Source organism: Meriones unguiculatus, chromosome 14 (assembly GCF_030254825.1).
Source record: "Meriones unguiculatus strain TT.TT164.6M chromosome 14, Bangor_MerUng_6.1, whole genome shotgun sequence".
NCBI classification, from domain to species: Eukaryota; Metazoa; Chordata; class Mammalia; order Rodentia; family Muridae; genus Meriones; species Meriones unguiculatus.
In genome coordinates, this window is record NC_083361.1 from 50277414 (window position 1) to 50305016 (window position 27603).

The 27603-nt window shown below is 37.8% G+C and overlaps 1 long non-coding RNA gene across 2 annotated transcripts in view; it reads right to left on the reverse strand.

The window, feature by feature from the left end:
- LOC132647210 (uncharacterized) overlaps positions 1-27603 on the reverse strand; it is a 253174-nt gene that overhangs the window by 105236 nt on the left and 120335 nt on the right. The window contains exons 3-5 of one of the 2 annotated variants that reach the window (XR_009585541.1): positions 26886-26941; positions 22313-22448; positions 12930-13034 (exon numbers count right to left, since the gene is read on the reverse strand). This is a non-coding gene — a long non-coding RNA (uncharacterized LOC132647210). The remainder of the gene's footprint in view (positions 1-12929; positions 13035-22312; positions 22449-26885; positions 26942-27603) is intronic. The other variant, XR_009585540.1, reaches the window with a different exon arrangement.

Genomic DNA, 27603 nt, shown 5'->3' on the forward strand with positions numbered 1-27603 from the left:
ATGGAGAGAAACTTAAATCAATCCCACTGAAATCAGGGACAAGGCCCACTCTCCATATCTCTTCAAAATAGTACTTGAAGTCCTAGCTAAAACAATAAGACAACTAAAGGAGATCAAGGGAATTTAAATCAGAAAGGAAGAGGTAAAAGTTTCACTATTTGCAGATGATATGATAGTATACATGAGCAACCCCCAAAATTCAACCAGAGAACTCCTTCAGCTGATAAACACCTTCAGCAAAGTGGTTCAATACAAAGTCAACTCAAAAAAATCAGAAGCCCTCCTGTATACTAAAGACAAAAGGGCCGAGAAAGAAATCAGGGAAACAACACCCTTCATATTAGCCACTAATAACATAAAATACCTTGGGGCGACTCTAACCAAGCAAGTAAAAGACCGGTTTGAAAAAAAAAAATTCAAGTCTTTGATGAAAGAAATTGAAGAAGATATTAAAAGATGGAAAGATCTCCCGTGCTCATGGATTGGTAGGATTATCATAGTCTAAATGGCCATCCTGCCCAAAGCAATCTACAGATTCAACACAATTCCCATGAAAATACCAACACAATTCTTACAGACCCTGAAAGAAAGATTCTCAGCTTCATATGGAGAAACAAAAAACCCAGAATCTCCAAAACGATCCTGTACAACAACAGATCATCTTGAGGTATCTCCATCCACAATCTCAAACTGTACTACAGAGCAATAGTAATAAAAATGTCATGGTATTGGCATAGAAACAGAAAGGAGGGTCAATGGAATTGAATAGAAGACCCAGAAATAAACCCACACACGTATGAATACTTGATTTTTGACAAAGAAGCCAAAACCATTCAATAGAAAAAAGACAGCATCTTCAACAAATGGTGCTGGTCTAACTGAATGTCTACGTGTACAAAAATGCAAATAGATCAATACTTATCACCCTGCACAAAACTAAAGTCCAAGTAGATCAAAGACCTCAATATAAAACCAGACACACTAAACCTGTTAAAAGAAAAAGTGGGGAAGAACCTTGAACTCATTGGCTGATATGAACTCAGTGGCTGGCTCTTTGCCCCCACCCCCCACCCCGAGGGAGGAATAGCCCTGCTAGGCCACAGAGGAGGACTTTGCAGCCAGTCCTGAAGATACCTGATAAACCAGGCTCAGAAGAAAGGGGAGGAGGTCCTCCCCTGTCAGTGGACTTAGAAAGGGGCAGGGAGCAGATGAGGGAAGGAGGGTGGAATTGGGAGGAAATGAGGGAGTGGGATACAGAGTCAATAAAATGTAACTAATAATAAAAAAATACAGACAAAAAAGAAAAAAGGTGGACATAACAAAGAAACTGAAGAAAAAAAAATCATTAGGTCTTACTTCAAAAGCCTGAATTTCTTGTTGTATCCTTGAGAATATTTTGGATAATGGCCTAGGAGTGGTATAGCTGGATCTTGAGGAAGCACTATTCCTAGTTGTCTGAGAAAGCATCAGATTGATTTCCAATGTTGTTGTACAGTTTACATTCTCACCAGCAATTCAGGAAGGATCCACTATCTCACATCCTCTCTGGCATGTATTGTCACTTGTGTTTTTGATCTTAACTATTCTGATGGGTGTAAGGGGAAATTTCAGGGTCGTTTTGATTTGCATTTCCCTGATGACTAAGGACACTGAGCATTTCCTTAAGTGTCCTGATGGGACCTGATAGGCTAAGTTCAAACAATAGAGGAGGAGGACTTTCCCTATTAGTGGATAGGGAAGAGGGATATGGGAGAAATAGGGAGAGGGAGAATGAGGCAGAGTGGGACCAGGAAGAGATGAGGGAGGGGGCTACAATTGGGAAAGTAGATAATAATAATAACAATAATAACAATAATAATAATAACAGTGAAGAAAGGAAACATTTGCCATTGGTACCTAAAAAAAAAAAAAAGAACATTTCTAATCCATCATTCGCCATGATCAAGTAGTCTTCATTCCAGGGATGCAGGGATGGTTTAGCATACAAACATCCATTAACGTAATCCACCATATAAACAAATTGAAAAAAAAAATCATCTCATTAGTTGCAGAAAAAGTCTTTGTCAAAATCCTATTCCCTTTCATGGTAAATGTCTTTGAGAGGTCATGGATAAAAGAGTCCATATCTAAACATAATAAAGGCTATATACAGCAAACAGATAGTCTATATCAAACTAAATGGAGAAAAACTCAAAGTTATTACACTAAAATCAGGGACATAAAAAAGTTGGCCACTCTTCCCAACTCTCTTCAGTATAGTCCTAGAAGTTTTAGCTAGAGCAATAAGACAACTAAAGGAGGTCAAAGTGATAAAAAATCGCAAAGGGTGAAGTCAAAGTATTGCTATTTGCAGATGAGATGATAGTTTATAATAGCACTGCAAAAATTACATGAGAGAACTCCTACAGCTGATAAACTCCTTCAGCAAAATGGCTGGACACAAGGTTAATAAAAAAAAAATTAGTAGCCCTCCTGTATACAAATGACAAAGGTGCAGAGAAATAAAGTAGGGGTAACCATACCCTTCACAATAGTCAAAAATAATATAACATATCTAGGGGTAACTATAACCAAGAAAGTCAAAGACTTATGTGACAAGAACTTCAAGTCTCTGAAAAAAGAAATTTAAGAGGAGGCCAGACAATGGAAATATCTTCCATGCTCATAGATCAGTAGGATTAACATAGTAAAATATGGCCATCTTACTAAAAGTAATCTACAGATTCAATGCAAATCTCCATTGAAGTACCAACACATCTTTTCCACAGACCTTGAAAGAACAATTCTGAACTTCATATGGAACAAAAAATTAGAATAGCTAAAACAACAATCCATACATGACCTCAGGCTATACTACATTGCAATAATAATAAAAACTGCATGGTACTGGCACATAATAGAATGGTTGATCAATGGAATCAAAATGAAGATCCAGAAATAAACCCACACACTTATGCATACCTGATTTTTGACAAAGGAACCCAAACCATACCATGGAAAGGAGAGAGCATCTTTAACAAACAGTGCTGGTCTAATTGGATGACTATATGTAGAAAAATACAAATAGCTCCATATTCATCTCCCTGCATTAAACTCATGTCCAGTCTAAGACTGTACCTCTATATAAAAACCTCTATATAAAGCCAAATACAGTAAATCTGCTAGAGAAGAAAGTGGATACAAGCCTTGAACTCATTGGCACAGGAGACCACTTCCTGAAAAGAACACTAATAGATAAAACTTTAAGATTTATAATTCAAAAATAGGACATCTCAAAACTGAACAGCTCCAGTAAAGGAAAGAACACTGTCAATAGAACAAAATGGCAGTGCCCAGGCTCTATATGGTGTTGTCTCCATCCATGCAAAACATCGAATTACTCAACTAGTTCTGCTCCCCTTACAAGCCCCTCCCCCCAACAAATCTTTCTATGGGCCACGAAGAGATCATGGTCTTGGCTCCTCTGATGCTTACTGGGTCCAACCAGTTATAAAGGACAAGCCTTGCTAGACTTATGGTTAGATGGCAAACAAGTCTCAGGTCTCGTAGATACGGATGCAGATGTCTCCATTATTAAAGAGGAGGATTGGCCATCTGCTTGGCCTCTTTTCCCCACACTTACCCATCTGAGGGGAATTGGCCAGAGACATAATCCTGAACAATGCTCTAAGATGTTAACTTGGAGAGATAAAGAGGGAAATCAAGGGAATTTAGAGCCTTTTGTGATCCCGGGTCTGCCGGTAAATCTCTGGGATAGAGACATCCTCTCTCAAAAGGGAATTTTAATGTGTAGCCCTAATGATGTTGTCACTCTCCAGATGCTTGCACAGAGTCATACCCCTGGAAAAGGGCTGGGTAAATTTGAAAATGGTATCCCTTCACGTCTTCAGGCTGCACCCAAAACAGATTGACTAGGCTTGGGAAATTTATAATCGGGGCGACTGAGATTCCTGCACTTCCTCACAGACTGATAATGGGCCTGCCTATGTGGGCCAACAATTTCAGCATTTTTGCCAAACCTTAAATATTAAGCATATTACTGGTATTCCTTACAATCCCCAGGGACAGGGTATTGTTAAACGTGCCCATCTGTCTCTTAAAAATACCCTTACAAAAATAAAAAAAAGGGGGAATGGTACCCCTCCAACGGTTCCCCCCAAAATCTCTTATCTCATGCACTCTTCATTTTAAATTTTCTCTCCTTGGACCAAGATGGCCGTTTGTCAGCAGACAGATTCTGGCACTATGAACCACAAAAAATTATGCTCTTGTTTATTGTAAAGATCCTTTTACCAACAAATGGAAAGGACCTGACCTTGTCCTAATCTGGGGACGAGGTTCAGTTTGTATATTCTCGGAAGAAATGGATGCTTCCAGATGGTTACCTGAGCGACTCGTTAAACAAATAGATGTTAACATTCATCAATCCAGGGAAGAAACCCTCCCCTGAGAATTCCTTTTTTTTTTTTGTTTGTTTGTTTTTTCCTCACCAGGTCATGGCTCAACTGTGCTAGCTCACACTTTGGACTGCAACCCTTCTCCTCTCCTTGAAAGTTGTATATGGAGGTTTTGAGTCCTTCGATCCCAAGAAGGCCCAGGAGGCACTGGAAAAAATTTACGGTAAACCCTGTGATTGTAAGGAAGGCACGATGGTGCTCATTTCTGGCCTACATAGTCTAAGGCAGGTTGACTGTAGTGACCACACTGCTTTTCAGGCCCTCCAGGCACACGATTCAAGGTCTACCTTAAAGTGGCATTGTGCTATTAAGCCCAAAACCATACCTAAGACCAAAGACGGGCGCCCTGAGCCCTGCCCTTGTAATTCCTTTCAGACATCCATGAACAGTACTTGCTACAGTTGTGTGCAACAATGCACAGGAAAAGACAATAAAACCTACTTCACTGCCATCCTGGGCAGAACCTCGCTGGAAACAGCTGGAGGGGATTGGTCTGTTCGGCCACAAGTCCTGGGAAATTACAAGCTGTCCCAAGCACCCTGTCTTGGCCAAGTAAGAAAGCCAGTGTGCTGGAACATATCGTTCTCCCCCACCCCCCACCCCCATACACATCTCCAATAGTGGCGGGCCTCAGGATCAGGTCCGGAATTTAGAGATTAAGCAACGTATTAAGGAATTTATAGAAAGGGAATATCCCACCCTCAATTATCACCCCTTAGCCCTCCCCGACAGCAAATGAGGTCTCCCTGTTGATCCTCAAACTCTTGACATTCTGTCCGCCACTCATAGCTTGCTTAATGACTCCAACACTTCTCTGGCACAGGACTGCTGGCTTTGACTCAGGCAGAGACAGCCACTCCCCCTTGCTCTGCCTACGCTTAATGCCACTTACACAGCCTCCTCTAAGGGTTATGTTTTGATGCCCCCCATGCATGTACAACCACTTTCCAATCAAAATGTCACCTGTCTATATAAACGTTTTAAGAACGATAGTTCTGATTTGAATGTTGGGGATGCAACATTTGCTTCCTGTAAAACAGTTGTTAAAATTTCAACAGCCTTCTGCCCTAATGATGATACCATCTTCCTTTGCAGAAACAATGAGGCCTTTACCTTCTTGCCTGCCAACTGGACTGGGACGTGCATTCAGGCATCTCTCCTTCTGGACATAGGTATTATCCCTGGAGATGAGCCTGTGCCAGTCCCTAGTTTCGATCTAGTGGCTGGCAGACAAAAGAGAGCTGTTTAAGTTATTCCTCTCTTGGTGGGACTGGGGCTAACTGCGTCCCTGGCCACAGGATCAGCAGGACTGGGAGTCTCACTGTATAAATATCATATGCTCTCACAACAGCTGATTGATGATGTCCAGCTCTTGTCTAGTACCATACAGGATATTCAGGAGCAGTTAGACTCCTTAGAAGAAATGGTATTACAAAACAGAAGAGGATTAGACTTACTAACAGCAGAAAAGGGAGGTACCTGTTTGGCTTTACAGGAACAATGCTGCTTCTATGCCAATAAATTGGGCATAGTGATGGGCAAAGTAAAGAAGCTACAAGAAGACCTGGAGATTATTTCTCTTGGCCTTAAAATACTTTCTGCTTTTTTTATATGTTTTTTTTTAATTCTTTATTAATTACACTTTATTCACTTTGTATCCCACCTGTGGTTCCCTCTCTCCTCTGGTCCCAATCCCTCCCTTCCTCCACCTTCTGCATGCATGCCCTTCCCCAAGTCCACTGATAGGGGAGGTCTTCTTTTCCATCCTTCTGATCCTAGTCAGTTAGGTCTCACCAGAAGTGCCTGCATCAACAAGGAGAGGGAATAGAATGGCAGTTACAAAAGTTGATTTATACCACTGTTCAATGGCCCGGGAGATAGAAAGAAATCCAGAAAAATAAATTTGTCAGCAAGGTACAAATGGAAAATATTTAGAAAAAGAAGGAAGTGGCGGGGGGGGGGGAGGTTAGAATTGTTTTCTTCATATCATTCCTGTTCAAAGTTCACCACAAGCTATTTTTGACAGAACATGCAACATTCACATTATTTTCTTCTAAACCAGCAGTTACCATAATGAACTAATTCATCCCAATTATAATTTTTCCAAAATTATTCCTGGTGGAAAAAAAATAAAGTAGTTGTTGCAAAGGTTAAATATAGCTAGGGGAGGCAGACACTTTCTGCAGTTCTAAATAGAAAAAGAAAAAAAAAAAAAAAAGGAGACCTGGAGAGGCAACGAAGGGAGTTGACTGAATCACCCTTCTAGAATGGGTTAAACAGGATCCTTCCCTATCTCCTTCCTTTCCTTAGTCCCCTGCTTATATTATTGATAATTCTTTCAATAGGACCAGTTCTCTTCAACAAAGTTAAGGCTTTTATTAAACTGCAGGTTGATGCCCTAAAGGTACAGCTCATCCAGGTGCACTATCAAAGGCTTGAAATGATTGACCATGAGGTTTACAATTAGACCTGATACTGATCATTCCAGTGAGCTGAACCGGTTAGTCAGTGATGGGTAAGAGAATACACAGTGGTCTTCTGTTCCCCCCTTTTGCTGCCTAAAATAGGAGCTCAGCCAATTGCTGCTGATGTATCCAATGACGGTCTAGCAAGGGTTGAAGACCCCGGATTCCCACCTAAGGCAGGCGCGATTCACTTGGGATTATGGCCTTTTAAAAATAAAATAAAGGGGGACCTGTTGGGGGCCTTCTGGCACCTTGTTGCCTCCTGAATTTTGGCATCTGGCTTTGATGGCCTACTGCTTGGATACAATAGTGCAGTCCTGGCTGACCTGGGGCTTTTGATAAGATCATCTTCCTGAAATACCTTAAATCCTCCTCTCCCTCAGGGCTTCCTAAGTAATACTTCTGAGGAACTTTCTAAATAACCATTATCAGTGTATCTTGGTGGGCCATCCTGTCATTTCTAGTCACTTAGTAACGCTGGCAAAGGTAATTACATTCCTTCCGTCCTGCCTATAAAGTTGTATGAAAAATTCGAATAAACTGAGACCTTGATCAGAGAAACTGTTTTGGTCTTCATTTCTCATGCCCTTGTTCCCTTTTTCATTCCCACTCACCAATTCAGGATCTCTGGTGACAGACTTGTGGATGGGTCAATTAACATGCCTGTCTTAACATAAGGTGAGTAGATAGAGCAATGACAGATATGCTAGATTGTACAGGGAAAGGCAGCAAGTTTTCAACCCTACACAAAGAACAACAGGATAATAAGGAATACTGGCAGTAGAAGAAATAGTCTTCCCAGGGAAAAGAAGAGTAACTAGTTATCGAAATAAGCATCCCCCAAAATATACATAAAGCTAACATAAGAGGTATACTATGGTGGATATTTAGGAGTGTGTGTGTGTGTGTGTGTGTGTATGTGTGTGCCTGTGTGGGTTTGTGTGTGTGCACATGTAACAAAAATCCATGAACAAAAGTATGGCATGAATTAAAAAGAAAGGTGGTTTTTAATATAACGATTGAAAAATAAGAACTGTAGGTAAAGCTAAGCATGGTGGTGTAAACCTTTAATCTCAGCACACAGGGAGGCAGAGGCAGGCAGATTGCTGTGACTTCAAGGTTAGCCTGGTCTACAAAGTGAGTCCAGGGCAGCCAAGGTTACAGAGAGAAACCCTGTCTGTTTAAACCAAAAAAACAAACAAACAAACAAAAACAAAAAACAAAAAAAAAACCAGACAAACAAACAAAATGAAGAACTGGAGATATAAAATAAATTATGGTGAATTTTGAGTTTTGTTGTTAATTTTACAGGAAGAAATTATGAAGTGAATATGTTGAGAAAGATTCTGAAGCTCCAAGTGTCAATAAAAAGTCCCTAAATATGGCCTTCTAGTATCAAAGAAGTAGGGTGTGTGGACCAGCTCAGCTCTTTCTCTGTTCTGCCTCTATCCCACAGGAGTATATTTTTTAAGTGAAAATATAGAGTTGGTAGAGATGCACAATAGTCATTGTCATTAAAGTAAGAATCCTGAGTCTGTCTACAAAACCTTTGGTTCTTACTGTGTAACTACATGATATTGGAACATTTTTAAGGAACAAGAAAATTCCTTGAGTTATTATTCTGTCTTGGTTTTGCACTCTGTTTTGTTTTTAGGTTTTTTTTATATATCTGTATTTGCCTTATTTTTTCATTTTTAATTTATTTTTATTAATTACAATTTATTCACTTTATATCCTAGCAGTAGCTGTCTCCTTTGTTCCCTCCCAATCCTGCCCTCCCTCCCTCTACTCCTCCCATGCCCTTCCCCTAGTCAAGTGATAGGGGAGATCCTCCTCCCCTTCCATCTGACCCTAACCTGTCAGGTCTCATTAGGACTAGTTGCATTGCCTTCCTCTGTGGCCTGGTAAGGCTGTACCTCCTCTCCCAGGGGGAGGTGATCAAGGAGCCAGCCACTGAGTTCATGTTTTCTTTGTTTCTAATTCATTGATTTCAGCTCTGAGTTTGATTATTTCTAATCCTCTACTACTTTACTTTTCGTTGTGTCTGCTTCTTTTTTTTTTTTTTTCAAGGACTTTTAGGTGTGCCAATAATACTTGCTTGTATGAGATCTCTTCAACTTCTTTCTGGAGGTACTTAGTACTATGAACTTTCTTCTTAGCACAGCTTTCATTGTGACCCATAAGTTTGGGTAAATTTTGCCTTCATTTTCATTGAATTTTAGAAAGTCTCTATTTTTTTTTTTTTTCATTTTTTCCCTGACCATGCTGTCACTGAGTAGAGGGCTGTTTAGTTTCATGTGTATGTAGACTTTTTGTTATTTTGGTTTTTGTTGAGGTATAGTTTTAGCCCATGATCTGATAGGATACAAGGGGTTATTTGTATCTGTTGAGGCTTACTTTGTGCCCAACTAAATGGTCAATTTTGTAGGAGTTTCCATGAGGTGCTAAGAAGGCATACTCTTTTGAGTTTGGATGAAAAGTTCTGTAGACATCTATTATGTCCATTTGATTTAGGACCTCTGTAAGTGTCATTAGTTTCCTATTTAGCTTCTGTCTAAATGATCTGTCCCATAGGAAGAGTGGAGTGTTGAAGTCTCCCACTATTTATTAAGGTGTTGGAATCAATGTGTGATTTAAGCTTTAATAATGTTTCATTTACAAATGCCTGTGATCTTGTATTTGGAGCATAGATGTTTGGGTTTGTGATGCCTCCTGGTGGATTTTTCCTTTGATGAGAATGAAATGCCCTCCCCATCTTTTTTGATTAATTTTTGGTGAAAGTCTATTTTATTAGATATTAGGATAGCTACTCCAGCTTGTTTTCAGGGTCTGTTTGCTTGAAAAACATTTTTCTAGCCTTTTACCCTGAGGTAGTGTTTATCTTTGTGCAGAGGTGTGTTTCTTGGAGAAGGATGTTGGATCCTGTTTCTACAACCATTCTGTTAGTCTGTGTATTTTTATTGGAGAGTTGAGTCTGTTGATGTCAATAGGTAGTATTGACCAATGAATGTTAGTTTCTTTTATTTTGGAGTTGATGGTGTTATTGTGTTTCTGTACTTGTTTTTTTTTAATTTTTTGTTGTGAAGTTTCCTACACCTGTGTTTTCTTGGGTGTAGTTGATTTTCTTAGACTCAAGTTTTCCTTCTAGTATCTTCTGTAGCTCTGGGTTGCTGGGTAGATATTTTTTAAGTTTATTTTTGTCATGGAATATTTTGTTTTCCACATCTGTATTGATTGAAAGCTTTGCTGGGTAGTCAGGTTGGCATCTGTGGTCTCTTTTAGTCTGTATGAGATCTGCCCAGGACCTTCTGCCTTTAATATTTTCTGTTGAGAAGTCTGGTGTGATTCTGATAGGTCTACCTTTACATGTTACTTGTCCTTTTTCCTTGCTGTTGTTAATATTTTTCTTTGTTCTGTAGATTTAATGTTTTGACTTTTATGTGATGGGAGGAGTTTCTTTTCTGGTCTAGTCTATTAGGTATTCTGTAGGCCTTTTTTATGTTTATGGACGTCTCTAAGTAGGGAAATTTTTCTTCTATGATTTTATTGAAAATATTTTCTCGACTTTGGAGCCTGGAATCTTCTTTTTCATATATTCCTATTATTCTTAGATTTTGTCTTTTCATGGCATCCATGATTTCTTGGATGTTTTGTGTTTGAGACTTTTCTGATTTTACATTTTCTTTGGGAGATATGTCAATTTCTGCAAGCGTATCTTCAGTGCCTGAGATTCTCTCTTCCTTCTCCTGTATTCTGTTCATGATGCTTACTTTGTGGTTCCTGATCGTTTTTCTAAGTTCTCCAGCTCCAGGGTTTTCTCTGTTTGTGTTTTCTTTATTAATTCTAATTCTGTTTTCACGCCTTGCACCATTTCTTTCATCTGTTTGAATGTAGATTGAGATAATTTTCCTGTGTTTCCAATGAATTAAAATATTCATTGATTTTTGTGATTGCTGGTAAAGCCATGACTTCCTCGTTTTTGTTGGATATGTTCTTATGCTTCCCTCTAGTCATCTGCTTATCTGTAATCTTTACTGCTTGTTCCTGGAGTCTGTACTTCAGACTGGGTCTGTCTGTTTCTAGTGTCTGGAGTTTTCAGGAAGATGAGAGAGGTCAACTGGTTCAAGAGTGGATGGTGGTGTTTCAGCTGTATCTAAGGGAGGAAGCTCGAAGGCACATGTGCGCAAGTGTACAAGTGTTCGTGGAAATGTGCCTTGAAGGACAGTGTGATAGAGCCTGGAAGGGTGTAGTATAAGTGCAGGAGGGGTGCTGGCTCTGTTTGCTGGTGTAATGCACATGTGCAGGTGCCTTGAATGCCTCAGTGGCCCACAGGCCGGTGTATTATCCTCCATGTATTCAGATCTGTCTGTGCTGCAACACCTTGGCTCTAAGAATTGTTTGCCTGGACTCTGCAACACCTACGCCAGTATGTCACCATAGTAGCATAAGCTACAGGGTGGGGGATACCCTTTCTCCAGAAATTCGCCCCCTGGAAGGTCCCTGGCAGACTCATCCCACTTGGAAAAGAGACGTGTTCTGAGATTTCTATGCTTTTTCAGTTGTGGCTCTGGGGCTGGAAAAATAAATTATTTGATCTTTCTCTGTGACTCCTAAAACATCACAACTAACTTTATAAAGAAATTTATTATTAGTAGATTGTTAAAGGCTTTAATAAAAATAATAAGTTTAAGAAAAGTAATAAGTTAGATTTAGTATTAATAGGCATTAAGAATAGTGAAAAAATAATAGGCCCCTTCTTAAGATATAATAGTATGAGAGGTGCAGCTGGCGGGAGTTTCCCCTCCCTTCAGTGCCTTGTTTCTAGGGAAGATCTTTAGCAGGACATATGGGAGGATGGTTAACAAAGGTGTAGTTAGATTTTGATATAGAGAAAGATTTTGGCAGGCATCTGACTTAGCTCCTAACTTTCCTCTTCACTGGTTAGCAATAATGAAACTATATTTGAAGTTTCTTTTCCTTTGTTTGCGCTGATCAAAAAGTTTTTAGGCCAAGATTACTTGTGGGTACTGCTTTATGTTTGACTGCATTTTGAGTTAAAATGTAAACTTTGTATTCTTCGTAAAAAGTCTAAATGTTCTGGGAAGTATGCCAATTTTAAGGTGTCTTTTGTATAAAAATACTAGCTTGATTTCAGTAAAGTTGCAGCAGAGTCAAAACCATCAAGGTGTCTCTGTCTGTCAATTCTTCACCGAAACCGTGTCTTCCTGTCCAAAACCTTGTTCTCCCGCAGACGACAGGAGCCCGAGTGGGCCCCGTCCGTGGCAGGACTCCAGTGAGACATCAACAGAAGAGGGGCTTCAATGTTGAGAATGCTGTCCCAAGGATCCCTATGTTGCCTATGTTGCCCACTGTGGTGGTGTGGGCAGGAGTGATCCAGTGTCTGGTTGCTAGCACAGAAGGACCCTGGACCTGGGGCTCTGCTGTCACTCACTTGCAGGTGCACTCACTCACTCTCAGGTCTAATCGGAAAGCACAAGGGTTCCTCATGTTTTCTACTTTCAGATTTGGGCCCGCAGGGGCAAATGAAAGTGTGGGAGATCTGTCAGCTCAGTGGTTTCCACTGTTTGGCTTCCCGACAGGGAGACCTGTACTTGGGGCAGCTGCCTCTGCTGTCTCAGTCACCAAGCATGGAGGCTCCTCCTTGGAACAACCACTGCCACATCTAATGATCAAGGAGGCCCCTTCTTGGAGCAGCAGCCACTGCAAGCCTTCTCGGCAGAGTAGGGAGGCCTGTGCTTGGGGCAAGGGGAAGTGCGGGGGGGGGGGGTTGAATATTTATCACTCTCAGTCCCCAGAGATGTACATGGGTGACCTAGATCCAAACTGTCCCAGCTCATGTGTTGTTCCCATTCTCCCAGGAAGCCTCAATGTCAATGTTCTGGTTTCATCTGAGAATCTGGAGGCCAAATGGTCTTAATAATAAGGTTCATCATGACATAACTGTTGTCAGCTGTCTGGAAAAGCAGATATGTGGTTGACCACTCACCAATTTTGGAGTTTCAGATCCTGTACCCCTCAGATGCACTGTACACTAGTATCCACCATCTTGGATTCCCCCACTGTCACATTCTTTTTCTCTTAAAAATCAAAGCTGTAAACAAAACAAACCATAAAAAAAACTCAAGTAAAAAATGTGCAAAGCATTTTGTCTTGATCAGCTATTCCTGCGTATGAAGCTTACCCTGGAGTCTGGTTGCAGTAAGTTAAGTAGCTCCATTGAAGAAACCTGATTTACCCCTCCTATTAATTGCACACAATCTTTTGGTTAGAGGGAGGAGTTTGTAACTACTTCAATTCTCTTAGCTGATGTTTTTGTTTTCCTTGGACTTGTGAAGGTCTTGTGTATGCCTTTGAGAGTCTTTGAGAGTTCATATGTGTATCAGCCCTGTGCTGTCTGGAAATCATTCTTTCTTTGAAGGTGTCCACAAATTATTTTACAAAAATTTTACCTCCTTTTCCACATAGATACTTGAGCCTTGAAGGATGGGGTGTGATTAAAAAACAAACAAACAAACAAACAATAAACAACATCCAAAATATGTCTGAGTGCTTCAAGGTTTCCCACTCTGTTCATTGTACTTTTATGGGCTTTCATGTTAATTACCACCTGCACAAGCTGCCTTGATGAAGTTTGAACTACACAATGATTTGTGTGAATGTGTGTGTGTGTTTTAGCTGCCTATTTTATTAGTTCACTGAGATTTCAGACAATGTGTTTTGGGAGAAGATTTGGGCAAAGAATGTGTTTTATTTATTCTAAAAAATATAACATACCTAAGTAATATATTTTGAGCTCCTCAAATCCAAATCCCCTCTAGATTTTTCAAGGTTTATTTCTTTTTTTTTTTTTTGTATTTATTTCATTTTTTGGACTGTAGGTACAATCCTGCAATTCAATAGTATCATACCTTTGCTTCCTATGACTCACTCTATAGACTGGCCTAGATGTCCCTGCCCAAATGTTTTAGCTTTATCAGAAATTAATATTAGAAAGTAATAGCTGATTAAATTCGGTGATAGCTGTTTACAATCCCCACACTTGAGAAAATGAGGCTGGAAACTTGTGAATTGGAAGCCATCCTTAAACTTATTTTATCTCTTGAGAGATTGTCTAACATAATTTATGTTGCCTGAAACCTTACCAAGAAATAAGTAGGAAAAATTAGAGATAAATAAAGATTTACAGGGCAACAGAGAGAATGGGAAAAGATTAAGACCTAGAATATAAAAATGTGGGACAGAACAGCCACCATATTTGAGAGCAGGCACATTCCTTCTTATAGTTTTGGGGGAAAGTGTCCCCCAAATTCCCATCTGTTTGACTGACTGGTCCCAGCTAATGGTGCTATCTTGGGAGGCTGGAGAACTTTGGGGCTCTGGCCTGACTAGCAGAAGTAGAGCATTGTGGTGAACCTTGACATTGATATGCACTTTTTGTCCCAGCTCAAGCTCTCTGCTTCTTACTCCATCAAAATGAAATGGAGTACACCCATTACCTCATGCATCTGCTGGTACAGGAGCTGCCATAAAATCCCTCCTTCATATAGTGTCTACACCCAGACTTCCAACTATAATTTCTGTCACTTTCTTGAATATAGGAGAGGGACTGTAGGGCCGATGTTAAAAAACAGTAACCAAAGAAAAAGTTGTAGTTGTTGTTTCAATGAGTCTTATTTACTAACTTCTCATCATTAAAATCTTTAACCAGACATTCAAGCCCTTAGAATCTCAAAAGCAATTTTGGTTTAGAATATTTCAGTTTATAGCAGTATTTAAGGTTAGAAAAATTATTGTGATTCAACTGTGAAGTGGCATGCAGTATATTAGTGGGTTGGCAAAAATTTACATATATTGTTCAAATATAGAGTTAATTATTAGGTAGCATATAGATCAGCAGTATGTGTATGACTTATATAAAACAAAACTGAGAATAAAACAGTATTTTTAATATTAAAAATAAAGAGGCCATGCTGAGCTAGCAGTCTTGAGCTATCCATCCAGAATTTCTCATTGGCCTGGTTTATTAAATGAGATTTTATCTTAAAATGCAGAAAGAAAAAATACACACACACACACACACACACACACACACAAATTGTAAGACACCCTCAAAACAAAATCAAAAGCCTTTAGAAGAAATCTGCAGGCCATATGGTCTTAATAATAAGGTTCGTCAAGACATAACTGTTGTCGGGAAAAGCAGATATGTGGTTGTACTTATAACTAATCATGCACATATCTATGTCTGTGTATATGGGTGATCAAATGTATCTATAATGATTAAAACAAAAGTGACGACCAATGGCTCTTTATCCTATGAACAAATCCACCAACACATGAAAATTGTTACTATTTAATTTACCAAAATCTTTCACACTAAATTTAAGAAGTTTGACTTTGTTAATCATATTATTTACAACAAAATACATAGATAGTATTACTATACTTGTTTCTATGTGGGCTTATGAAAAAATCCTATTCATAAATGAGTGTGAATAGGATTAGTTTTGATTTTCACTTACTGAATGCTCCATTTCAGTTCTCTATTTCTACCAATTTTCTCCACAATGTTTTTTCTATGCTTATTGTATATATGCACACTCACACTCACTCTCTCACTCACACACACATACACACACACACACACACATTTCTTTATTTAGGTATATTACATGGATCACTAGAACTACTTCTTTTTGATAATTTATACTCAGTTTTATCATTTAGTATGTAATGCTCTGTGTGATCTTTTTAAATGAACTCTTATCATCTCTTTAACTGAAAGAGAGAGAGTTAAAGCTTAACGAAAAAGCAGACCGATGCAGGTGAGAACTTCACAGAAGCTTGGTTCATGTTTGACATGTAATTTATTTGAGAGTTCTGTGTTCTCCTCTTACATGTTCTCTTAAATGTGTGGGGCTCACAGGGAAACAACACTGACATTTCCTCTTTTCTAAGAATTCAGCTCAGAATTCAGAAACTTAGGGAGGAACTTAGATAACAGCATCAGACATAGAGTGGAAGAAACTTAAATGATCCTAAGGAGTATGTAGCAGTATTATCCTTTAATTATACTCAAGTAGTTATTTTTAAATTTAAAATCTAACTATACAGAAATGGAAAATAAATGGGCTTATTTATTTGCAGATAAGACTTTCTGAATTTCATATTCAGAATACAAATATAAAATGTGTCAAATGCAATCTTACCAAAAAGTTATTTTATTAGGCTTTCTTAAGAGCATAGATAGACATTCCATACAGGGGTTTAATCCTCCCCCAATAAAGTAGACAAAGAAGTCTTTATCTGTCAAGAATAGTATCTTCTTTATGTTCACTTAAAGGGAGTCCGTACTCTAGCCCCTTCTCCAAACAATGTGCAGCTATGGCAGAGTGTCCTATAACAATTAGTAGGAAATTGCTGGATACTGATATGAGGATATTGTGCCTTCCTAACTTTGTGGGAAAGTGTAAAATGTCAGCAAGTCCAGATGAAACAATCTTCAGTATAGGATACAGCTTAATGCCCAAAGATGGCAGTTGATTGGCTCTGAAGACAGGCAGAAAGATAAAATATTTGCACATATGAACTCAAAGCAGTCAGAAATGCTTGCCAAGGCATAACATTATATCATATCAGACAAATTTTTATCATGTTTGATGGAAGGATCCATGAAATCAAACACGTATCTAAAGAGCTATTAACATTTGATGGCTCCCAGATAATGGATTATTTTTGGACAGGAAGGTTGACACTTAGAGCTACACATGCTCTAAGACATAGTTCCACATCCATGGAAACACAACAAGTAGCACTAAAGTTAACTCAATGAGTACTTAAAAATAGAAGAGAAAGTACTTGAAGTTGTGAAGGAAAAGATGTGTGGAATAGGGAAGGAATTTTAAGATTGAGATGAGGGAAGATTTCATCCAAATACACTATATATGTATATATGTATATATATATATATATATATATATATATATATATATATGTAGTGTGTGTGCTTGTGTGTGTGTCTATGTGTGTGTTTTCAAAACAATAAAAATAATTTTCCTCTGGTCTTTACAGGCATACAAACACAGGCACTGGCAACATAAAAATGCACACATACACATACACAAATATATACACACAGAGATAAAAATGGCTAACAAAGACATAATTACATTTTTATTTTGACCCTTTTGTTTCTAAAATAAATATACTTTTTATTATCTCTTTACCATTATCATAATATAGAACACTTCTTCTTAATTTGGTAAGCTGTTTGACTAGGCCTAGATCCCAATATTTCTTTTGAGAATCAAACAGATACATCTTTGAGAGTTCTAACATAGAATCACAAAACTTTAGAACACTGACAGAATAGCAAAGACTCTGAAACAGGCATAATTTTAAACCCTTGTTTAATTGCTCTAAAACCAAATGTCGGCTTTCATAAGAAAGTATCCAAAGTGGAGACTCCCAACTGACACAGTCTTAAATTCACAGGTAAAACTGGCTGATTTTCTTTCTTGTCAATTTGAGCCAGAACCCAGAGAGAATTCATATTTTATGTTTTATTGCTTCCACTTCCCCTCCTCTAAAACAAAACTCAGGTAATATTATTATTATTATTATTATTATTATTATTATTATTTTACTCAAGATTATTTTGGCTACCTGAGCTTTTTTTCTGGTTAAATATAAATCACATTTCTCTGAAATGAGTCTCCAACTCTCAAATACTAAATACTAAAAGGTTAACACTATGTTATCCACTTTAAGAAACCCAGAAGCAGAAAGTCACACACTCTCTACACTCTCTTATTAGATATGTGGATATTAGACATATAACATAGTTTAAACATACTAAAATCTGTTTGCTTAAAGAAGCTAAGCAAGAAGGAGGACCCTGGGTAAGATGATTAATCCTCACTCAGAAAGGCAAACAGGATGGACATTGGAAGAGGGAGAAAACAGGAAACAGGACAGCAGCCTACCACAGAGGGCTTTTGAAAGACTATCCAGCAGGGTATCAAAGGAGATGCTGAGGCTCATAACCAAATTTTGTGTAGAATGAAAGGAATAATATGAAAAAAGGGGGAGATAGAAATCGTTTGAGGGGACATGAGCTCTACTAGCATAGCAACAGAACGAAAACATCTGGGCACAGGGGTCTTTTCTGAGACTGATACTCCAACCAAGGATCATGCATGGAGATAACCTAGAACCTCTGCACAGATGTAGCCCATAGCAGCTCAGCCTCCAAGACGGTTTCTTAGTAAGGGGAACAGGGACTGTCTCTGGCATCAACTCAGTGGGTGGCTCTTTGATCACCTCCCACTGAGGGGTGAGCAGCCTTACCAGGCCGCAGAGGAAGACAATGCAGCCAGTCTTGATGAGACCTGATAGGCTAGGGTCAGGTGGAAGGGGAGGAGGACCTCCTCTATTAGTGGACTTGGAGAGGGGCATGGGAGGAAATGAGGGAGGGGGGTAGGATAGGTAGGGAATGAGGGACAGGGCTACAGCAGGGATACAAAGCAAATAAACTGTAATTAATATAAAAAATAAAAATAAAAATGGCACATTATATTATTTCAGTATCTTCCATAAATTAGAGTACCAAAAATTTATCAAATATGAAGAGAATGTTAATTTTACTTATGAGATTACTGGCCACCGGTTAGTGGTGCTGTTCAGGGAGGATGGGGAGGTGTGACCTTGCTGGAAGAAGGATGCTACAGCAAACAGACTGAGAGAATTTATAGAAGATGCAGTTTTCAGCTTAGCCTCTCTGCTTCCTATTTGTGATTCACTATGTCTGTACCCTGCCATCATGGGCCTTTATCTCTCTGGAATTGAAAGCTCAAATAAACTCTTTCTCTTAGCAAAAAAAGAAAAAAAAAAGATACTTTTAATATATTGAATGCGAAGATCAGTGATGGGAATCCCTGAACTTCCGTCCTAAAATGAATAGTTATATTTTGGAAATAACTTCCTGAATTACTTTGAAATATCTGGTTAACTGCTCTAAACAACTATCAGCAATCACAGCCATAAACAATGAGAGTCTAAAGTCAAATAAGCAAGATGTAATATAGTAATGAGATTATACCATCCAATATTAAAAAATGATTCCTCCATGAATCCATGGGGAAAGTATAAAAATAAGAAAGTACTAACTCTTATTTCCACAATCCTCAGACATCATTATTGAGTCACTCCACTTCTATGTCTTGAATATCATTCCTGGAATGTCTGTGTGTTTCTCCACACTGGAGAACATGGTAGGGCTGAATCAGAATATGGTAGGGCTGAATCACTCTGCTCATCCCTGTTCAGGGAATTTCCACTCTCCCATATTTTATCTGGTCCTCAGAAAGATTTTTTAGGTTAATGGTACGCTGACCATATCTGTAGCTCTTCTTTTATCATTTATCACACTTAGCTTTTTGAAGTGAGATACCATTCTCTTCCTCAAGCAAACCCCTTTGCATGGAATAAAACTTTCCTGTTTGGAGTAACAATTGCCCACTCTTTTATGAGGGTTGATCATCAGTGAGGTGTTTTACATTGGATGTAGTAAGTACATTCCCTCACAGTATTCTTCAAGGCTACATATATGACATAGTTATAAAACGTTTGCTACAGAACATGACCATCTATTTTTTAATTCCTAAAATCCTTGAAAAATATATTTCATCATACACCTGTAACACTTTCATTAGCCAATGTGTCTAGCAAATGGTGAGCTCTAGTTTTTGTATGAGATTCTATTTTATAAAATAAGGTGACCCCAAAGGTTGATAGTATGTATGTCTCCATGTTTGAAGACGCTGTGACTTCAGAAACACAGTCCTAAGGCTCCTGAACTAGAACTGACTTTATTCTTTTCCCTAAACATCATAGTACCAGAAGACATTATGCAAGCTTCCAAAGGAGGAACCACAAACTACAATTCAGCTGGCTATGGACCATATCGATGACCATAATGGCATACTATCCATGAATGTGCAGTAGTCACAGGCATACCTTGGTATGAACCAATAGCTTTATAATCGGACTAAAAACCTACTCAACAGAAGGGAAACAATGTCTAGTACTGGAAACCTAGATAAATACTCAGTGCTGTTGAAGTCATTGCTATTAAAAATAATCTATGTCCACTACTTTACTAAGTCAGTATGGTTTTAAACTACAGTCTAAACATTTGCCTTCATATCCACAGAAATGTCTAATTTTCATTCCCATCAAGGAAATTTCAATTTTTTAACAAAAAGAGATAAGTACAAAAAACCACAACCAATCAAAAAGCAGAGTTATGGGGCTCAATCCCAGTAGATACATCTATAAACCAATCCCGCATCCAAGACTCATGGAACATCGGGGAAAAGGGGATGGAAAGGTTTTAAGAGCCAAAAGATGGAAATTTGCTGTGTTATTGTGTCTCCTAGAAACATCAGAAGCTATATCTACAAAGGCTCAGAATCATGACGGCCTAAACTTTAGTGCAAAAAAAGACAGTACCAATAGACATGCCAAGGTGAAGAGGAAAAGGTCACATGACCTCAACCCTACATAAAAGCTACAGGCAGCTGATGAATTCTGAGAGTCAGAAAAGTGTTCTTTTCCAGGAAAAAAAATAGTTAATCGATGACAAATGACCAGCTCTGAAAGAATACATGCAGATAGCATGGTATAGACTAAGAGTTTTATATTTAATTATATATGTGAGGATGTAATTAAAATTGAAAAAAAGTGAGGCAATGGATTTGGAAAGATGAGGTAAAAGTAAATGGGAGGTCTTGTGGAGAGGAAAGTGGCAAAATGTTTTGACTATATTATAATCTCAAAACCATAAATAAAAATTTAAGGTGCATTAACAGGAACTCAATGACTGGCTCTTTGGTCTCCCCACCCCTGAAGGGAGGAGCAGTCCTGTTAGGTCACAGAGGATGGCTTTGCAGCCAGTCCTGAAGATAACTGATAAAACAGGATCAGATGAATGGGGAGGAGGTCCCCCCTATCAGTGGACTTGGAAAGGGGCACGGTGGAGATGAGGGAGGGAGGGAGAGACTGGGAGGGAATGAGGGATCGGGACACGGCTGGGATACAGAGTTAATAAAATGTAACTGATAAAAAAAATAAAAAAAATAAAAAATATATATATATAAAGTAAAATAAATAAATAAATAAAGGAAAAAAATTTAAGGTGGTGCTAAACTATGGAAAATACTTAATATTGATACTGGCCTCCATAGGTTTATGTATATATCTAAATGCTCATTTTGGAACACAGTGTTTCATTTCCCTCACCATGTACCATAGACATAAATCTTCATTAACAAAATTTTGTCATAAGTTTTGAAACTACAATACGTGTATGCTCAAGTTTTCCATTTTACTCTCATTTCTCTTGTGTCACTGTGAACTGTTTTGCAGTCCTTAAGAACCTTTAGATTAGATTGCCAATCCGACAAACGTAAGATATCACTGCTTAGATGGGGTAACTATGGTGAGAATATTTTTAATCTCTAACTAGTTTTGGAAATTATTGTCTCTATTAAATGAATTGTTATATTTAAACATATAGATGAGTTTTAATTATAATCTTACATATGTCTGTAGTTTTAAATATGTCAATGTTATATTATATCGTGTTTTTCTTCAAATATAAGTCATGTATTTCAGCTATAGAATCTGAGTGCAATGTTCCGTGTTGCCTCACATTCACCAGTGAAGTCATGGTTCTTTCCAAACCTCCTGAGAAGAGCACACTATGGTGTACAAATAGTATATAGTGCATATCACTGCACTCAGCTAATGGTATTGTAATATCTGAGATTTTATTAAATAATCTACATCTCCACATACACTATATATGTTTTGTGTCTATATTTATATACAAAGAAACACTTATGTATATTATATATTTCTATATGTCTTTCTATATGCTTTCTTTACTATATTTTTTTTCATTTACTTCTTCTGTCTATATAAGGCTACTATGTGGAAATGTCTATTCTGAGAATTTTCATTTTATACCTTTTCAAATTATAGCTTATTGAGTTCTGATGTTTTTTCTTTAGAATATTAAAATGTTTTATGCATTCTGGTTCCAAAAAGTATTCCATTCATTTGTAAATGCTTTATTATATTAAATAAGCTGTTTATTGAGCTCTGTTTTGCTTTGTTATGGAACATTTTGTTTTCTTTCTTTTGTAATTTTTAATATTGTTCCTGTTTTCCATTTTTCTGTGCTGTGCACTAGTCACGATTTTATGTATGATCACTTTATTGGGATTTATGATCCATGACTCAAAGAATACAGGGAAAGTGAGGTCACAAGAAGAATTTGAGGAGACTTGTGGCAATGTCTCTTACCACAAAGGTGTATGTTTGTAGACTGCTTTCTGCACTTCTGGGTCTCTTCCTCATATCTTGTCTCATTGGTAAACATTGTTCCACTGAAGTCTTGTATTTTGGTTATCCCACTCTTTCTGTGTTAACTGTAATAGATCTGGATTTTGCAGCAGAAGAGAAAGAGAGAAAACAGAAATTCAGACAACAACAACAGAGAAATAAGTTTTTGTTCAGTGTTTGGCTTGATGTGACCAAAGGTAAAAGCATCCAGTAGTGCCTGGGGCCTTGAACTTGGATCTGAACGTTGGAATTCTCCTTCCTAGCTACATTTATGACTGAGGCCTTGTGACTGTTGCTGTTTGATAGTAAGTGCTGATGTGTTGCTCCATTTCTGTGTTAATTTCTCCAAGTGCTCTGATTAAATGTATAAACCATCATACAGGATCAGTCCCCTATGTCTTTTAGGGATCTCTTAAAAAGCTGTTAGAATTCTCTAATTGTAGATTCTCTAATAGTGGGTTCTAGCTCTCATTCAGCAACATGCACAACTAACAAAGATTGTTTTAAGCACTATAACAGCAACAAACAAACAAACATTTTTCTTATATAGGGTTTCCTTTGCTATTTTTTTTTTTTTATTCCTGTGTAGCCTTCGCTATTCCAGACTTGCCTTGTATGCAAGGCTGCCCTCAAACTCACAGCAATTTGCCTGGCTCTGCTTCCCAGAGTGCTGGGATTACAGGATGTACCACCATACCCAGTTGCAAAGAAACATTTTAAGGGTTTATTTTAGAAAAGAAATGGTAAAAATAATAAATTGTATGTGCTGGGTATGGTGGCACATGCCTGTAATCCCAACACTGAGAAAGGCAGAGGCAGGAGGATCTCTGTGAGTTCAAGGCTAGCCTGGTCTACAAAGGAACTTCAGGACAGCGAAGGCTACACAGAGAAGCCCTGTCTCAAAAAACACAAAAACTGAAAACCCAAAATAAAATAAAATAAAATAAATTGTGTGTTAATTTTCTGGGTGCCAGGACATGTTGTATTGTGGTGTACACAGAATTATGGAGCTCAAAGTTCAACTTATGGTATCGTTGCTGAATATTTTATTTAATCCTTATGCATGCATGTAGTAGATTTCTTTAAATTCTGACTACTCATTTGTTTACATAAAAAGACACTCCTACACCCCAACATTTTCCTTCCCAAATTCATGTACACTTTCCTTTTATAGAACACACCATGGATCCATTTTGTGCTGCCTACATGTGCCTAAATTGATAATAATTACTAGAATTTTGATAGCCTCTCTGGGCCATCATCACTAAAGAGAACTGACTCTCACTGGGAAGCTATCAAGTGTCAAAGCTCCTCAAATAAAGGAGGGAATCCAGGAGTCACACCTCTAACTATGGTAGGATACTGTATGGCTTGGCCTATTGGTATTCTTCTCATTGTACTCCTAAATACTGAAAATGTAGGTATGCAAATGTACTTTCATATCAAGTAAATAATGTTTGATATACATCTATGATATTTGGCTTATATGAAGTGATATTTCTCACTGATCTTGCATTCATCAATAGTCTAGGGCTGGCTATCAAACAAGACCTATAAATCTGTTTGATTCTGTCCCATTAGTGCTGGGACTGAATGCCCATTCCATTGTGCTTATTTCTCAATGTGTACTGTAAAGATAAAATTCAGATGCTCGTATCTGAAGGCAACCATGTTACTGACTGAGCCATAAACCCAACCCTGAATATTTTAATATTAAAGAAAGTGTACCAGTTGGATATAATTCATGGACCATACTGCCACTCACTGTTCATTCATTTGGTGCTGTAATTGTTCATGTGATTCTGGAACACTTAGTTCCCATGTTAGTAGCCATGTTTACTTTTTCTGTATAAATCAGGGCACACAGACAGAACTACAAATAAGTGTATATAGAGAAGCAAGTACAGTTAGATATATGATCATGATGTCGGTTGGCAGATTGTATCTTCAAGAGGAATGCCCACAACAATGAGAAAATATAGTGCCCACAGATTTATTTTCTAATGAGAACTGGAGTCAGTGAGTTTTCTTATTTTTTCTTACATAGATAAGTTTTTAAATCTAATTAAAACATAATTACATCAATTCCATGTTGGCTTCCTTTTATTTATTCCTTCCTACATTTTTTTCATTCTGTTCCCTCAAATATCCAAGGCTTCCTATTCATAAACCATGGTTATTGCATATACAGACAAATGAATAAACGCATAAATCTAAACTGCAGAATTTGTTCAATGTTGCCTGGTTGTGGACATTTTTAAGGCTGACGACACATATTATTAGCTAAAAAATCAGTTTTCTTCACTGATGAAATAAGCCGATTCAAGCTGAATTAAAAGTATAAAATCAGATTTATTTGGGACAGCTCTCAGAGAGTTCACTGGTCTCAGAAAATAAGTTCAGGGAAATTGCTATGCAGACAGGAAGACAGAAAGAGCATGTGTACAAGGAAAGGGAAAAAGAAAGTGACAGAGATAAGAGATACAGAGACACACAGAGAGAGACAGAGTTAGAAAGAGACAGAGACACAGAGACACACACAGAGACAGAGATAGACAGAGACAGAAACATACACACAGAGAGACACAAAGAAAAGAAAGAGAAGAGAATGAGAGAATGTGAGTGCACAAGAACAAATGTCTGGATTATATAGGAAAGAGCCTCTGAGGGAGGAGAAGCCCAGCCCCTGGTTTGAATAGTGTAGAGTAGAGGACAGCATATGCTAGCCATAAACATTACAGGTATGGACAAAGGGATGCTGGGAGAACCTGGAGGCAGATCCACTTTGATATGTGAAATAGGCACCTCAGCTATTTGTCCCAACTGAAACCCAATAAGTGTCTGATGCTGGGAAAAGAGTAATATTCTCTTCCTCAGTAGTTGTTAATTGCTTGTAGCACTTCATCTCTATGGGAACCCTGTGATGGTCATATTAGTTGATCCCACAAAGATACTCAAAGCATGTAGAATATACTGTAATTATATGTGTACTGGTTTGTAAAGAAACCAGTAATTTTCAGTCATTTAAAGACTAAAATTATTTTTGTCAAAAAAGCCTAGATATTTTACTTTTTATTCTATTTTCGAATTCATCTAAGATTCCTAAGAAGCTTCATAATGGACAACAATGAAACATATGTACATATATATGCATATATATGTACATACACACATGTATGTACATATATATGCATACATATATATATGTATATACACACATACATATATATATATATATATATATATATATCACCTCTCAGTGGCCATGTTAGCTTTGTGCAGTGCTGCTTATAATAGGATGGAAGAAGAGGCTGTATACTCACTTAAGGGTATCTTGATTCTGCTTGCTTTCTATGTGGACATGGGAAAAGTCAACAATCCAAACTGGGATAATGTTTCACAAACTACCGCAGCTAAATTCTCCATGATGTCAGTTGTACACAGGAACAGATAATGCTAAGTAAGAGTCTTTTGCAGAAATCACTGGGAAACAGTAAGAAATATCAGCTACAGTTGACAGGAAGTGTTTGTCTTCCATGCCAGGATTGCTTTTGGTGCTTATCACATGCCATACTTGTCTCCAGATATGCAGGCTGGATGGCTTTCAGAAAGGCAGCTATTAACACTTAGAGTATCACCCATGTCAGGACTATGTCAATTTGTCAGGACCACCAAACAGAAATTACTTACTTGAAGTTCATTTTTTTTTTTCAAACATTGTCACTAAAATTTCACACATATCATTGGCTTACATTCAGGTCATTGCTATTTACTCATTATTATCAATTTCCAAAAATAAATTGACTATTAATATCCAGTTTCCTTATTATGTTTTATTACATACCAATAAGGCCCACTCTCCAAGTTTAGATCAACTATCCATTACAAAGAAGACAGTCACGTACAAGGCAGAATTTCTACAAGAGAGGTCTGTAGCCATAATGGGATCAGGGATATACCTGAGGGAAAATCTATGATGTTCACAGAGACAGTCAGGATAGACAAATCCATGTCATGACATGTGCACATTTCCAAGAACAGTGTTTACCATTAGGATAACAGTGATTTCCCATATCTGAAGTAGCCATAGAGATATAGATAAGAATAGAGTATTTAAAAGGAATGGTGTCTATGTTGGAAAAGTGAACTAAAGAACATGACAGAAGTGAAACTAGATATGACACAGCACTCATACAAGGGAAATAAGAATTTAGAAGGAGAATCACCATAGGTGCTCAGAAGAGAGCATTCTGATTTCTGACCTCAGTGCTTAATTTCTTCTGGCTGTAGAGATACCACAATATGAAGTAAGTATACCTACACTTAATGCACTCTTCTGTTGTTTTTAGAAGATTGTCTGAGAATAATTCCTTTCATTCAATTCCCAATAAACTTTCATAATTCCTAATCCTTTCTTGTCTGTGTAAGATCTACAATTCAATAAATGCTCTTAAGTAATGCTTTGTTTTGATACTTTTTTCATTGAAATTTATAAACCATAAGCAATCAAATATGAAATGACTTAATAATTTACCTCATGAACATAGATTCTGTTGGTAGTGGAGTATTCAGATACTTGTGTCACATTAACTGGGTAATGAAAACAAAAGAACAGATACTCAGTGCATGGAAAACAATGCATGCATCAAGAAGAAAAATAATAATCTGTCTCATTTAAAATTTAAAAACAGACTTTATTAGACAAAGTCCTCAGTAAGAGCCACTGGGCTTCAAATGTTTCGAGCATCCTATCTAGATCTCCCTCTTTTCTGGATTCTGCTGCATAAGCAGAGAAATTAATAGGGGGTGGCAGGAAACATTTTAGTTACCTTGGAATCTGTCTACAACCGACAAGACCAGTCTCTGAGACCTGAGGGCTGATCCTGTAGTTCCATGCTTCTGCCTCAATCTTGGCAATTTATAGACTTACTACAATGTCTGAAACTTTCAGATTAAAAATCTGAATTCACCAGGCTGCTAATTCTTTGATATCTGCCTGAGTACATTTCCCTAGGTACAATGAACCTATGTTTGTAGTACAGCTCCAGTGACAGGACCTAGACATTGAGCATTTCCATTGATAACTGAGTGCTCACAAAAAACTTTCTTGTCCTGTTATTTGAAAGACATCTTTCTGTATCCACTCTGAATATACTCAATTTTCTTTCTGATTTATTCATATATAACAATTATAAATCCACATCACAGTCCCCTCACTTTTTTTGCTACTGGTTCCACCTTCTCATCCTATT